This window comes from Eufriesea mexicana, unplaced genomic scaffold (assembly GCF_001483705.2).
Source record: "Eufriesea mexicana isolate 0111107269 unplaced genomic scaffold, ASM148370v2 scaffold472, whole genome shotgun sequence".
In the NCBI taxonomy this organism is placed as follows: Eukaryota; Metazoa; Arthropoda; class Insecta; order Hymenoptera; family Apidae; genus Eufriesea; species Eufriesea mexicana.
In genome coordinates this window covers 367,344-380,051 of record NW_016908628.1, presented here as the reverse complement: position 1 = coordinate 380,051, position 12,708 = coordinate 367,344, and the positions used below count along the sequence as shown (strand labels likewise).

At 30.8% G+C, this 12,708-nt stretch overlaps 1 long non-coding RNA gene across 2 annotated transcripts in view; it reads right to left on the bottom strand.

Moving 5' to 3' along the window:
* LOC108545516 (uncharacterized) overlaps window positions 1-12,708 on the bottom strand; it is a 232,606-nt gene that overhangs the window by 12,062 nt on the left and 207,836 nt on the right. For both annotated transcript variants that reach the window (XR_001890091.1, XR_001890092.1), the window contains one exon: window positions 12,333-12,624. This is a non-coding gene — a long non-coding RNA (uncharacterized LOC108545516). The remainder of the gene's footprint in view (window positions 1-12,332; window positions 12,625-12,708) is intronic.

Sequence of the window (12,708 nt, the reverse complement as noted above, 5' to 3'; positions counted from 1 at the left end):
GCTGATCTCTCTTGTTTCATATTATACATATTCTATGTGTAAGCTTATTTTATTCTATTAAGAAGCCAACAATACTAGCTTAAGTCAATCCACCCAAAATCCGCACCTACCTACATATTTATGGTATTTGTAATAACTGTATTACAAAATATAGTTATACAATTTATAATATAACATTAAATATATAATACACATTTGTAATATTCGTAATAACAATACTATCTTTAGTCAACCACCTAAATCTGATCCTACAAAGATGTACTATACTTCAGCGAGAAGAAGGCACAGCTTGTCAACATCCTCACTGCTGTCGAAGTCCGTTGACACTCCTATGGTCACAAACAGTGATCAATATTGGTCAAAGACGGAGACCAAGATCATCAGCTGGGCGTAGAGACTCTTTTGTCTACAGTTATGAAGTCTATGATGTAAATGTGATATGCGAGAGTCCTGTTTAAGGTAACTGATGTTTTAAAGAATGTCCTGGAGCAGTAGTCGACATAGAAGAATCAGAGCTTGTGAAGGAAGAAGATTGAAATTGAGAAGAAAGAGATTGTGAAGAAAGAGAACTAATTTATCATTTCAATATAATATTTTATGCTCATTGCGTTACTATCTTCTATGTAAATATACCGTAGGATGACGAAAACTGGTTTTGAAATACCAAATCTAACAGAACACAACTTTGTTGTGTTACAACAAAGTAACACAAATACGAAACTCATAAAACTAATTTAACCTAGAAAAAGAACACCAAAATAACAACGAAAACACACAAAGACGCACTTTAATTTAACTGTCTTTCCAACCTCGAGCGACTCACGCTCGTGCTGGTCACAATTAATTTCTAAGGACTCTGTTTTGGTCGTCAAGGGCCCTGCTTTTATGCTTCTCTTAACCTACGTTTCACTTCACCGTAGGGACCACGCAATTTAATTTTGTTACAAAAAGTAACTTTTCCATTTGATTCTAGAAAATATTGATCGGTTTACAATTTGTTTCTGTTGGCAATAGCCGATTCGCGATTTCTTTCTGAAATGGTATTCTATGATACTTTGCATTTTTCGTTGATAGATCAAGATATTGTCCCATTCTACCGACAGAATCACCTAATCCTTTGTGGGCTGATGGGAACTTGAACGTGTCTTCAGTGTAACTGACTGAGTCACCAATGATTACATCTAATTATAAATTAAAGACTTCTAAATGTACAATTGAACTGAGAATTAGTTAGCAATAAACTGAGAATCAGAAATTGACAGTTGCTAGAACGATAAAGTTGAATTACTGACCAGATATTTCATTACTGTGAAATATAGCACACTACCACTAATATAGCACAGTTAGAGGTGTATGCACTACACAATTGATTAGAAGATGACTCGTATTTGAAAATTCCTTCAGAAATGGAGGAATCTACTCGGTTAAATCGCTATACCTCCTCATCATTTGAATTTTCTAATCGAGAGTCGAGATGTTACATCGTGTCTGAGGTAAAGAACCTCTAAATAAGCCTGTACTGAGCGAATGGCAAATGAAACTGATCCAGGGTCTCCTAAACCAATCTGAACTACAATCTGAACTGAACTGGACTGAGCTAATGAATCTAAATTTCGCAGTAGTATTCTAAACAACCACTTTGTTCCAGCTCCAATAGCCAGCCTTTTGATCAAAAGTACCCCAAGCTTTCTGTTTGCTATGGCAACTTGTTTTAAGGGCAACAACTAATCAACTAATGAACCCATATGACCTTCTACTAAAACAAATGTCCTCTTCGATCTTGGAATTCCTAGCAATAGGAAATCTAGCTCTAGCTCTGACACTTGACTATGAAGCTTTTAACTAATTACCAAGTAACCAGGGACAATTGGGTACCCATGTGTGAAGAGTGCTGAAAGCAAGAAGCGTTTCAAAGGACACTGTGCTCTCCCAAGTATAACGTATCCTGACAAAAAGTATGTTAGCTGTTAATCCTTGAAATACTATTTCCAGTATTCCGTTCATCCTTTCGTTTAGGACAGACTGTGTATCTAAATGTGAAGCTCTGAAATTTTACAAGTACCAGTGTTGCGGCCCTAGGACCGCAATGTCCCAGGTCAAGTGGAGGACTGTTTTATGTCCTTATTGTCAGCGTCCCTTGACGTCTATGCACTCATTGTCACCTAAGCCACCACTTGGGTAAACCGTAACAAGCAACGATATATCACCCTTAAGACGACTGGCATAAGGACCCAGATTGTTTAAACAACCACTACCACCGAAAGACGCTGGAGCTAGCACACACCCCCAATATTATTCGCAACCAATCAGTAGACAGACGAAGCTTATAAAACCACCGACAGAGCAGTCACGAGGAGAGTTCTCCTAAAATACAGTCCACTTACCACTTCGAAGCTAGACAGAACCTTCCTCAAAGAACCGTGCGTCACTAATCGTCGCCAACTAAGATCGACCTAGTGACGATATACATTAGGAAACAACGGTGTTCCGTCGTGGAACAAGGAAGACCTGTTACGGTCTTCCAACAGCCAGGTCTTAGGGTCGAACAATTCGGCATCGGAATTTTCCGCTCCATGCCTTCAGCATGTTTGAATGCTTTACCTTTTTTCTTTGACTTCTCGTGTCGCGGAACACGAGAATCCTGGAAATCCCTAATTTAACGAAATTAGGCGACGGCTCTTAAGACTTGGCTGACAATAGGCCTGAGGGCTCCACGTGGTCCGCACACGTTGGAAGCCTCAGGCCCTCGCTAGGGGTAATAAACGACGGATGGGGTCATCGGCGCGCGGGTGGATCCCAGGTACCCCACCTTGGAGGAGAGGGTTTCCTCCACTGTCGTTGTTTTTTGGGGGAACCTTCCCTTACTCCAAGGTCACGGATTCGCGAACCAAGGGAACGCCCTTGGTCAAAAACAGCCAATCATATTTGGCGAGCTCCCGATTTTTCCTAAGGCCGATCTTAGGAAGATCGAGGAGGTCACTTTCGCACGAGCTCTGAGAGACACGGGTTCTCTCTAAAACAATTCGGTTCGAGACCTCAGAGACACGGTTCTCTTCAAAAGCTCCGTCTAACCGATTCAAATCAGCAACACGCCACGGTTCTTTTCGAAACGTCGAATGTCGTAGACACGACTGTTTTCTGCTCGTGCAACTTAAACAGTTGCCCAATATTCATTTGGCGGGCAACACGTGTCGTAGTCGCGAGACGGCCTTACAACCCGTCGGAGACACGAGAGTTTCGATCGCGACAAACAGTGAAGAGGAAAATCTGCCATAAAACTGTCACAGAGTGTCGCGTGACACTTACTTACGCTAGCCATTTACTCACAGTTCCATTGAAATATTCATGCACTGATACATCGAGCTGTACACGTTCACCTGATCGCTCATCACAGGCCTACAATCCACATACTTCATAAACCCAATCAAGCTGTCCATTACCTGACACAATAATTTCAATTTAAAAGCAACGGGATGTTAACCGAACAAATACACGATTCGAATAACCAACACGCCATTACCCTTCAATCCCCATATCCCAAAGAATTGCGCGAAAATCGATTCCCTTTGTAGCCAGCTCATGTATCCAGTGCCGTAAGTACTCGGGTTATCAGTACATCGCCTCATAAAACAATGAAGCAGACTGAATGGGTGCAAGCAAACATGATTAACGATTTACAATCTAGCACATCCGTCGGGGTAGCGTAATCGTTCACGGGGAACATTCGTACCCCAATGAAAGGAATAAAATATACGAAAAGCTGACGAGGGTGGAAAATGGAAACAAACGTTTCCGAAGGAAATCATAGTGATCGAAGGCAGAATGAAATTTCGTTTGTCTTCGGGTCTACAGGGAGCGAAAAAGGGTATCGAATGAAATTATATCAGGTGACGGTGCAAACTTGGCCACAGGTTGAGTTACTATGCTCGAAGGAGACGTCTTTTCTTATAGAAAAATTGATATCGTCCCGGATAAGCGTAGGAAACGCTATATCATGTAAGTACACATTGCATTTTCTGGCTACGAGGCGGAGACTTCGATAGAGAGAGAGAAGCAATACGAGAGGGAACGAGCTGGGAATATTGCTGGGGAACACAGGCGCAAGAAGATGGAAGCATGGAATACGTATTAGGAAAACAGGGGCGTGGATTGTGAACTCGTATGTGGGGTAAAATTGTGAGAGGAGAGGGAAGCGAAGATATTGGATTTGCGATTGAAATGCAAATATTTGTTATAACCAAATCGAGGTAGTTTCTTCAACAAATTTCACGACTATACTGTTCAGAGAATTTTACAAGTTTTATTTCATAATTAAAATTGGAGATGTTTCGTTGCAGTTGATGTGTTTTAATACGGTCGCATTGCAATGTTTGTTTTAGAGAAATTTATAAATTTTATTTTATATTCAAAATTGGAAATATTTAACTCCAATTGATCTTCTTTAATACGGTCACATTGAAATGTTTTACAGAGAAATTTACAAATTTTATTTTATATTCAAAATTGGAAATATTTAATTCCAATTGCTCTTTTTTAATACGGTCGCTTTACTATGTTTCTTTAGAGAAATTTATAAATTTTATTTTATATTCAAAATTGGAAATATTTAACTCCAATTAATCTTCTTCAATATGGTCGTATCGAAATATTTTACAGAGAATTTTACAAATTTTATTTCATCTTTAAAATTGGAAATGTTCCATTGCAGTTGGTCTTTTTTAATACGGTCATATCGAAATGTTTTACAGAGAAATTTACAAATTTTGTGTTATCTTTAAAATTGGGAATATTTAATTCCAATTGCTCTTTTTTAATATGGTCGCATTGCAATGTTTTCTTTAGAGTAATTTACAAATTTTATTTTATATTCAAAATTGGAAATATTTAATTCCAATTGCTCTTTTTTAATACGGTCGCTTTGCTATGTTTTTTAAGAGAAATTTATAAATTTTATTTCATCTTTAAAATTGGAAATATTTAATTGCAGTTGCTCTTTTTTAATATGGTCGTATCGAAATATTTTACAGAGAATTTCACAAATTTTATTTCATCTTTAAAATCGGAAATATTTAATTCCAATTGCTATTTTTTAATGCGATCGCTTTGCAATGATTTCTTTAGAGTAATTTACAAATTTTATTTTATATTCAAAATTGGAAATATTTAATTGCAGTTGCTCTTTTTTAATATGGTCGTATCGAAATATTTTACAGAGAATTTCACAAATTTTATTTTATCTTTAAAATTGGAAATATTTAATTCCAATTGCTCTTTTTTAATATAGTCGCTTTGCAATGTTTTCTTTAGAGTAATTTACAAATTTTATTTTATATTCAAAATTGGAAATATTTAATTCCAATTGCTCTTTTTTAATATAGTCGCTTTGCAATGTTTTCTTTAGAGTAATTTACAAATTTTATTTTATATTCAAAATTGGAAATATTTAATTCCAATTGCTCTTTTTTAATATGGTCGCATCGAAATATTTTACAGAGAATTTCACAAATTTTATTTCTTCTTTAAAATTGGAAATGTTTCATTGCAGTTGGTCTTTTTTAATACGATCGCTTTGCAATGTTTTTTAAGAGAAATTTACAAATTTTATTTTATATTCAAGATTGTAAATACATTAGTGTAGTTGATTTTTTAACATGATCACATCGCAATATTTTTTTTTAGGGAATTTAGAAAATTTTATTTCGTGTTGTAAATTAGTATTTGGTTAGTGTTAATTTTTTAATGAAGTTTCGTGACTACATTTCTCAGAGAATTTAACAAACTTTACCTCATGTCCAAAATTATACATATCTCGTTGCAGTTAATTTTTTAATAGCGTGGAATGGCTATATTTTTCGGGGAAATTAACAAAATTTATTTCACGTTTAAAACTGTAAATATTTAGTTGGAGTAAATTTTTAAATAGTATTATATATGCTTATACTTTCCAGAAAATATGCAAAACTTTATATCGTGTTGAAAATTGTAAATACTTAGCTGGTGTTAATTTTCAAATAGGATTGTGCGACAATGTTTCTCAGAAGATTCAAGAAATTTTTATTTATGTTTAAAATATTAAATATTTTGTTTGTGTTAATTTCTTAATGCAGTTTGATTACTATATTTTTCAGAGAATTCAGCAAATTTCATATCCTGTTTAAAATTTCACATACTTCGTTGGAATTAATTTTTTGAAAATATCCTATGACTATGTTTTCTAGAAAATTTAACCAAATATATATCGTGTCTAAAATTGTAAATACCTCGTTGGAGTGAATTTTCTGACAGTGCTATTATAATTTACGTCACCACAAAGAAACACCAAAAAATTTGTAAAAATGTTGCAGCATCTAAACTTTTTGATAACTATATAATTATCTACTTAAATATATTTACTATATAATTACTTGAAAAATGACTCACGATTAATAATACACATAATATATCCTGTCTAAAATTTTACATACTTCGTTATAGTTAATTTTTTGGAAATATCGTATGACTACGTTTTCTAGAAAATTTAACAAAATTTATATCGTGTCTAAAATTGTAAATGCCTCGTTGGAGTGAATCTTCTGACAGTGTTATTATAATTTACGTCACCACAAAAAAACGCAAAAAAATTTTTTAAAGTGTTGCAGCATCTAAACTTTTTGATAACTATATAATTGGTATTACTATCTAATTAACTACTATATAATTGCTATTACTACAATTACTATTATACTATTACTATAATTACTATTACTATGATATATTACTATAATTACTATTACACAATTACTATTACTATATAATTACCTGAAAAATGACACACGAGTAATAATATAGTAATAATAATAATAATTTCAGTATAATTATTATTATTATAGTATAAATATAGTAATAATAATTATTATTATAGTATAATTATTAAAATAGTAATAATACACTACACTATTTGGTCTTTTTTAATACGGTCATATCGAAATGTTTTACAGAGAAATTTACAAATTTTGTGTTATCTTTAAAATTGGGAATATTTAATTCCAATTGCTCTTTTTTAATATAGTCGCTTTGCAATGTTTTCTTTAGAGTAATTTACAAATTTTATTTTATATTCAAAATTGGAAATATTTAATTCCAATTGCTCTTTTTTAATACGGTCGCTTTGCTATGTTTTTTAAGAGAAATTTATAAATTTTATTTCATCTTTAAAATTGGAAATATTTAATTGCAGTTGCTCTTTTTTAATATGGTCGTATCGAAATATTTTACAGAGAATTTCACAAATTTTATTTCATCTTTAAAATCGGAAATATTTAATTCCAATTGCTATTTTTTAATGCGATCGCTTTGCAATGATTTCTTTAGAGTAATTTACAAATTTTATTTTATATTCAAAATTGGAAATATTTAATTGCAGTTGCTCTTTTTTAATATGGTCGTATCGAAATATTTTACAGAGAATTTCACAAATTTTATTTTATCTTTAAAATTGGAAATATTTAATTCCAATTGCTCTTTTTTAATATAGTCGCTTTGCAATGTTTTCTTTAGAGTAATTTACAAATTTTATTTTATATTCAAAATTGGAAATATTTAATTCCAATTGCTCTTTTTTAATATGGTCGCATCGAAATATTTTACAGAGAATTTCACAAATTTTATTTCTTCTTTAAAATTGGAAATGTTTCATTGCAGTTGGTCTTTTTTAATACGATCGCTTTGCAATGTTTTTTAAGAGAAATTTACAAATTTTATTTTATATTCAAGATTGTAAATACATTAGTGTAGTTGATTTTTTAACATGATCACATCGCAATATTTTTTTTTAGGGAATTTAGAAAATTTTATTTCGTGTTGTAAATTAGTATTTGGTTAGTGTTAATTTTTTAATGAAGTTTCGTGACTACATTTCTCAGAGAATTTAACAAACTTTACCTCATGTCCAAAATTATACATATCTCGTTGCAGTTAATTTTTTAATAGCGTGGAATGGCTATATTTTTCGGGGAAATTAACAAAATTTATTTCACGTTTAAAACTGTAAATATTTAGTTGGAGTAAATTTTTAAATAGTATTATATATGCTTATACTTTCCAGAAAATATGCAAAACTTTATATCGTGTTGAAAATTGTAAATACTTAGCTGGTGTTAATTTTCAAATAGGATTGTGCGACAATGTTTCTCAGAAGATTCAAGAAATTTTTATTTATGTTTAAAATATTAAATATTTTGTTTGTGTTAATTTCTTAATGCAGTTTGATTACTATATTTTTCAGAGAATTCAGCAAATTTCATATCCTGTTTAAAATTTCACATACTTCGTTGGAATTAATTTTTTGAAAATATCCTATGACTATGTTTTCTAGAAAATTTAACCAAATATATATCGTGTCTAAAATTGTAAATACCTCGTTGGAGTGAATTTTCTGACAGTGCTATTATAATTTACGTCACCACAAAGAAACACCAAAAAATTTGTAAAAATGTTGCAGCATCTAAACTTTTTGATAATTATATAATTATCTACTTAAATATATTTACTATATAATTACTTGAAAAATGACTCACGATTAATAATACACATAATATATCCTGTCTAAAATTTTACATACTTCGTTATAGTTAATTTTTTGGAAATATCGTATGACTACGTTTTCTAGAAAATTTAACAAAATTTATATCGTGTCTAAAATTGTAAATGCCTCGTTGGAGTGAATCTTCTGACAGTGTTATTATAATTTACGTCACCACAAAAAAACGCAAAAAAATTTTTTAAAGTGTTGCAGCATCTAAACTTTTTGATAACTATATAATTGGTATTACTATCTAATTAACTACTATATAATTGCTATTACTACAATTACTATTATACTATTACTATAATTACTATTACTATGATATATTACTATAATTACTATTACACAATTACTATTACTATATAATTACCTGAAAAATGACACACGAGTAATAATATAGTAATAATAATAATAATTTCAGTATAATTATTATTATTATAGTATAAATATAGTAATAATAATTATTATTATAGTATAATTATTAAAATAGTAATAATACACTACACTATTTCTGTCCGTTCTCTATTAAAATTTCATTTCGTTTCCCTTAAAAAAAGGAACGTCAATTTATTTTATACTTCGTCGTGTCACAGTTATGGCACTTCTAAAAATCTATTTGTTCACCACCATTCGCATATCAAGTATCAAACGTAATTTGGAACAAACGAGGCTCTGAGAATCCTCAATCGTAGGACAAACATCGCGAAACGGGTAGTTAATTAGTGCTTTAACGCGCATCAGCATGACTGACGGATCGATACAATCAGATAACGATAAGATAACAGGAAGGAAGAGGTAGTCAAAGTGCTAATGCAAATATTGGCAGTCGGAGTATCTATCTTTCTAAATGTAACACCGCTTTTACATAAGTGACACGTGAATCGATACTCGCGAAAGACGATAAATGAAAGCCATGACTTTGCCATCGATTATGCGAATACAGAAGGATTTATGTTCCCAACTGGTATAAGCTCGAATAGAAGAAAAATTCAAAATTCGACAAAAATGGGATTATTCGGTAAATAGAAATGCTCACGCGTGGACAAATAAATAATTTGAAATTTGTTGAACCTAACCTAACCTAACCTAACCTAACGAGAACGGGATGCAAATGAAGAAATGGAGATTTCTCGAGGTTTCAGCGGATATTATATATCGAAATTGTGTTATCGTTGAAAATGAGATTGGCAACGCGAGGGTAAAAGCATTTTCATAATTGAATCCATACTCAAGCGTTTTAATGTCCTGTTGTAAAAGAGAAAGGCACATGTGATAAATATGAGCGTGCTACCTTCCCATAAAAGTACTCTGTTTCGAAGGAAACCTGGAGGAGAGTGATTAACGACGACATTCTGATATTAATGAATATTTAATTAAATATTCCAGTAAGATAAATCTTTGATTTTCTTAAATATGCTTACAAATTATTTTCATAGTGTTTCTTAGGGCTCTGAAGTTGCCATAATTTTATAATGTAATGGCAATCTTAATCTTAATAGTGCCATTATTAATCTTAAAATTGCCATAATCTCACGATATAATGGTTTTGTATGAAATTTAAATGAGATTATTAAAAAAGAATTAGTGACACGTGTGGTATTTATTATTATACCTTATTTACACCTTTATTATTTATTTATGTATGTTGTGATCATATTTTTCTATGTTTATTATTCATTTATTTATAATTGTAATATTTTTTGTATATTATGGTTATTCTTTTATTTATATCTTTACTTTCTTTTATCAATATTTATATTTTATATTTTTGTTTTATTGTTTCCTGTATATATGTATTTTCATATCTATTTATTTACGTTCATATTATCTTTACTTTCTTTTGTCAATATTTTTATTTTATATTTTTGTTTTATTATTTCCTGTATATATGTATTTCCATATCTATTTATTTGCGTTCATATTATTTCTTGTTAACGTTTTCATTATTTATTTATTATATACTCGTAACAATTTGTATTGCAGAAAATTAAACACACGTCTTGAAAATTATTTAAAAATTATCTAATCTTCGTATTTGAAATTTTATACATTTTTTCCCTTTCTTTTTTAATGTCATATTATTTTCAAACCTGCATTAATATTACCGAGGACAAGTGTAAGAGGAAAAGTAGAATGTCTTTTACCTAAATGTTTCTCACACGAGAAATCTCTTAAAATTTGAATAATCTTGCTATTGAATATATTATGCTTCAAATGTCCCTAGAAAATGTCACTAGAATCATGTACTTTTATTACAGATTCTGTATTCAGCATTAGCTTTTTCTTTTCCATTTAACAACCGAGAAAATATTGGTCGAGATGTATACGTCACTGAAATTCAAACACGGTGGATTATTATGTATAAAAATCAAAACTAAAAACAGAGTTGGAAATATTTCAGCGAGTGTTAAAGCGTGTTTCTGTACATTATCACTCGGGGTAGAGACAGGTCACCGTAGAAAACACTTAATGGCTTCTTTTATCGATAAGAGACGAACTTAATTGCAAATCGATATTTAAAATGTGTCATACACATGTTCAGACAGCCAATAGCTATTTTGAACATGTTTTTAGTCTCTTATAAATCCTCTATATGAATTTTAAACAAGTTGCAATTATATAAAATTTGTTTATTACTTTTCATTTTGTTTTATTAATATATCTAGCAATTAATATTAACTTAAAAGTGACACTACATAAGTAAAAATTCAAATTGAAAACGAGATATGAATATTATGGTTACATGACTTATAAATAGTGACTATAACTTTTATATTTAACGATTATTTTATTTTATTTTAATTTTATTTTCTTATAATTCCTCTAAATGAATTTTAAACAAGTTGCAATTATATAAAATTTGTTTATTACTTTTCATTTTGTTTTATTAAAATATCTAGCAATTAATATTAACTTAAAAGTGACACTACATAAGTAAAAATTCAAATTGAAAACGAGATATGAATATTATGGTTACATGACTTATAAATAGTGACTATAACTTTTATATTTAACGATTATTTTATTTTATTTTAATTTTATTTTCTTATAATTCCTCTAAATGAATTTTAAACAAGTTGCAATTATATAAAATTTGTTTATTACTTTTCATTTTGTTTTATTAAAATATCTAGCAATTAATATTAACTTAAAAGTGACACTACATAAGTAAAAATTCAAATTGAAAACGAGATATAAATATTATGCTTAGTGTTTAAAATATCTGTGGCTATATTTTTATATTACATGACTCAGAAATAGTAACTATATCTTTTATACTTAATGGTTACTTTATATTTAATTTTATATTTAATAATTATTTTATTTTATTTTTATTTTATTTTCTATTTACTCTACTATACTTTATTCGATTAATTTTCCCTTATTTTTCATTAAAACATCACAACTATAACACTTGATAATTAATTTTCCATAAATTGCCTCAAAGTTACCCAAAAATTTCACTAATCAAATTCACTCTATCTTTTTACCACCACGTTCAATTTTTCTTTGTTTCCTACATCACTTTATCCATAATATAATACTTCCACGACACTATCGTGATAGCGATAATATCAAATTTATACTACATACGAAATCACTATTTTCGATATATATAACCCTTATCAACCAACCAACAATAGAACCCATTAAACAGCCAATTACACCAGTGCAATTTCCGATTGGGGGGAAGAAACACTATTCAAGAATCTACATAGAAACGCAACTTAAAGATCGTCTGAAGACGCGATTAAATCTTTGGACCAACCTTATCAGGTAATGGTTCGGCCACGTGGGGTGGAGGAAGCGGAAGTGGCTGTACTATTCGCCGTTGACGGTGATGAAAACGGCGCTTCCACCCACGGGTGGAATCGCCACTGTTCACCGATGAAATCAGCCCGACGACCACAACGGGTAATCCCCACGTAGTTTTGCAGCCTGCATCAAGATGGCTCCATTGACCTCTACCCAACAGGATCACTAGGACAGCCTTCGTCTTCCCCCTTTTCTTTCCCCGGTCTTCTCTTGTATTTTAAGAACGACCACGTTTTCTGCTTGGCCTAGAAATCACATGAGAAAAGATGTTCTCGTTAATTATAAATTTCAACTTATTATTAAACCGACTGAAAAAAGATAGCAGGAAT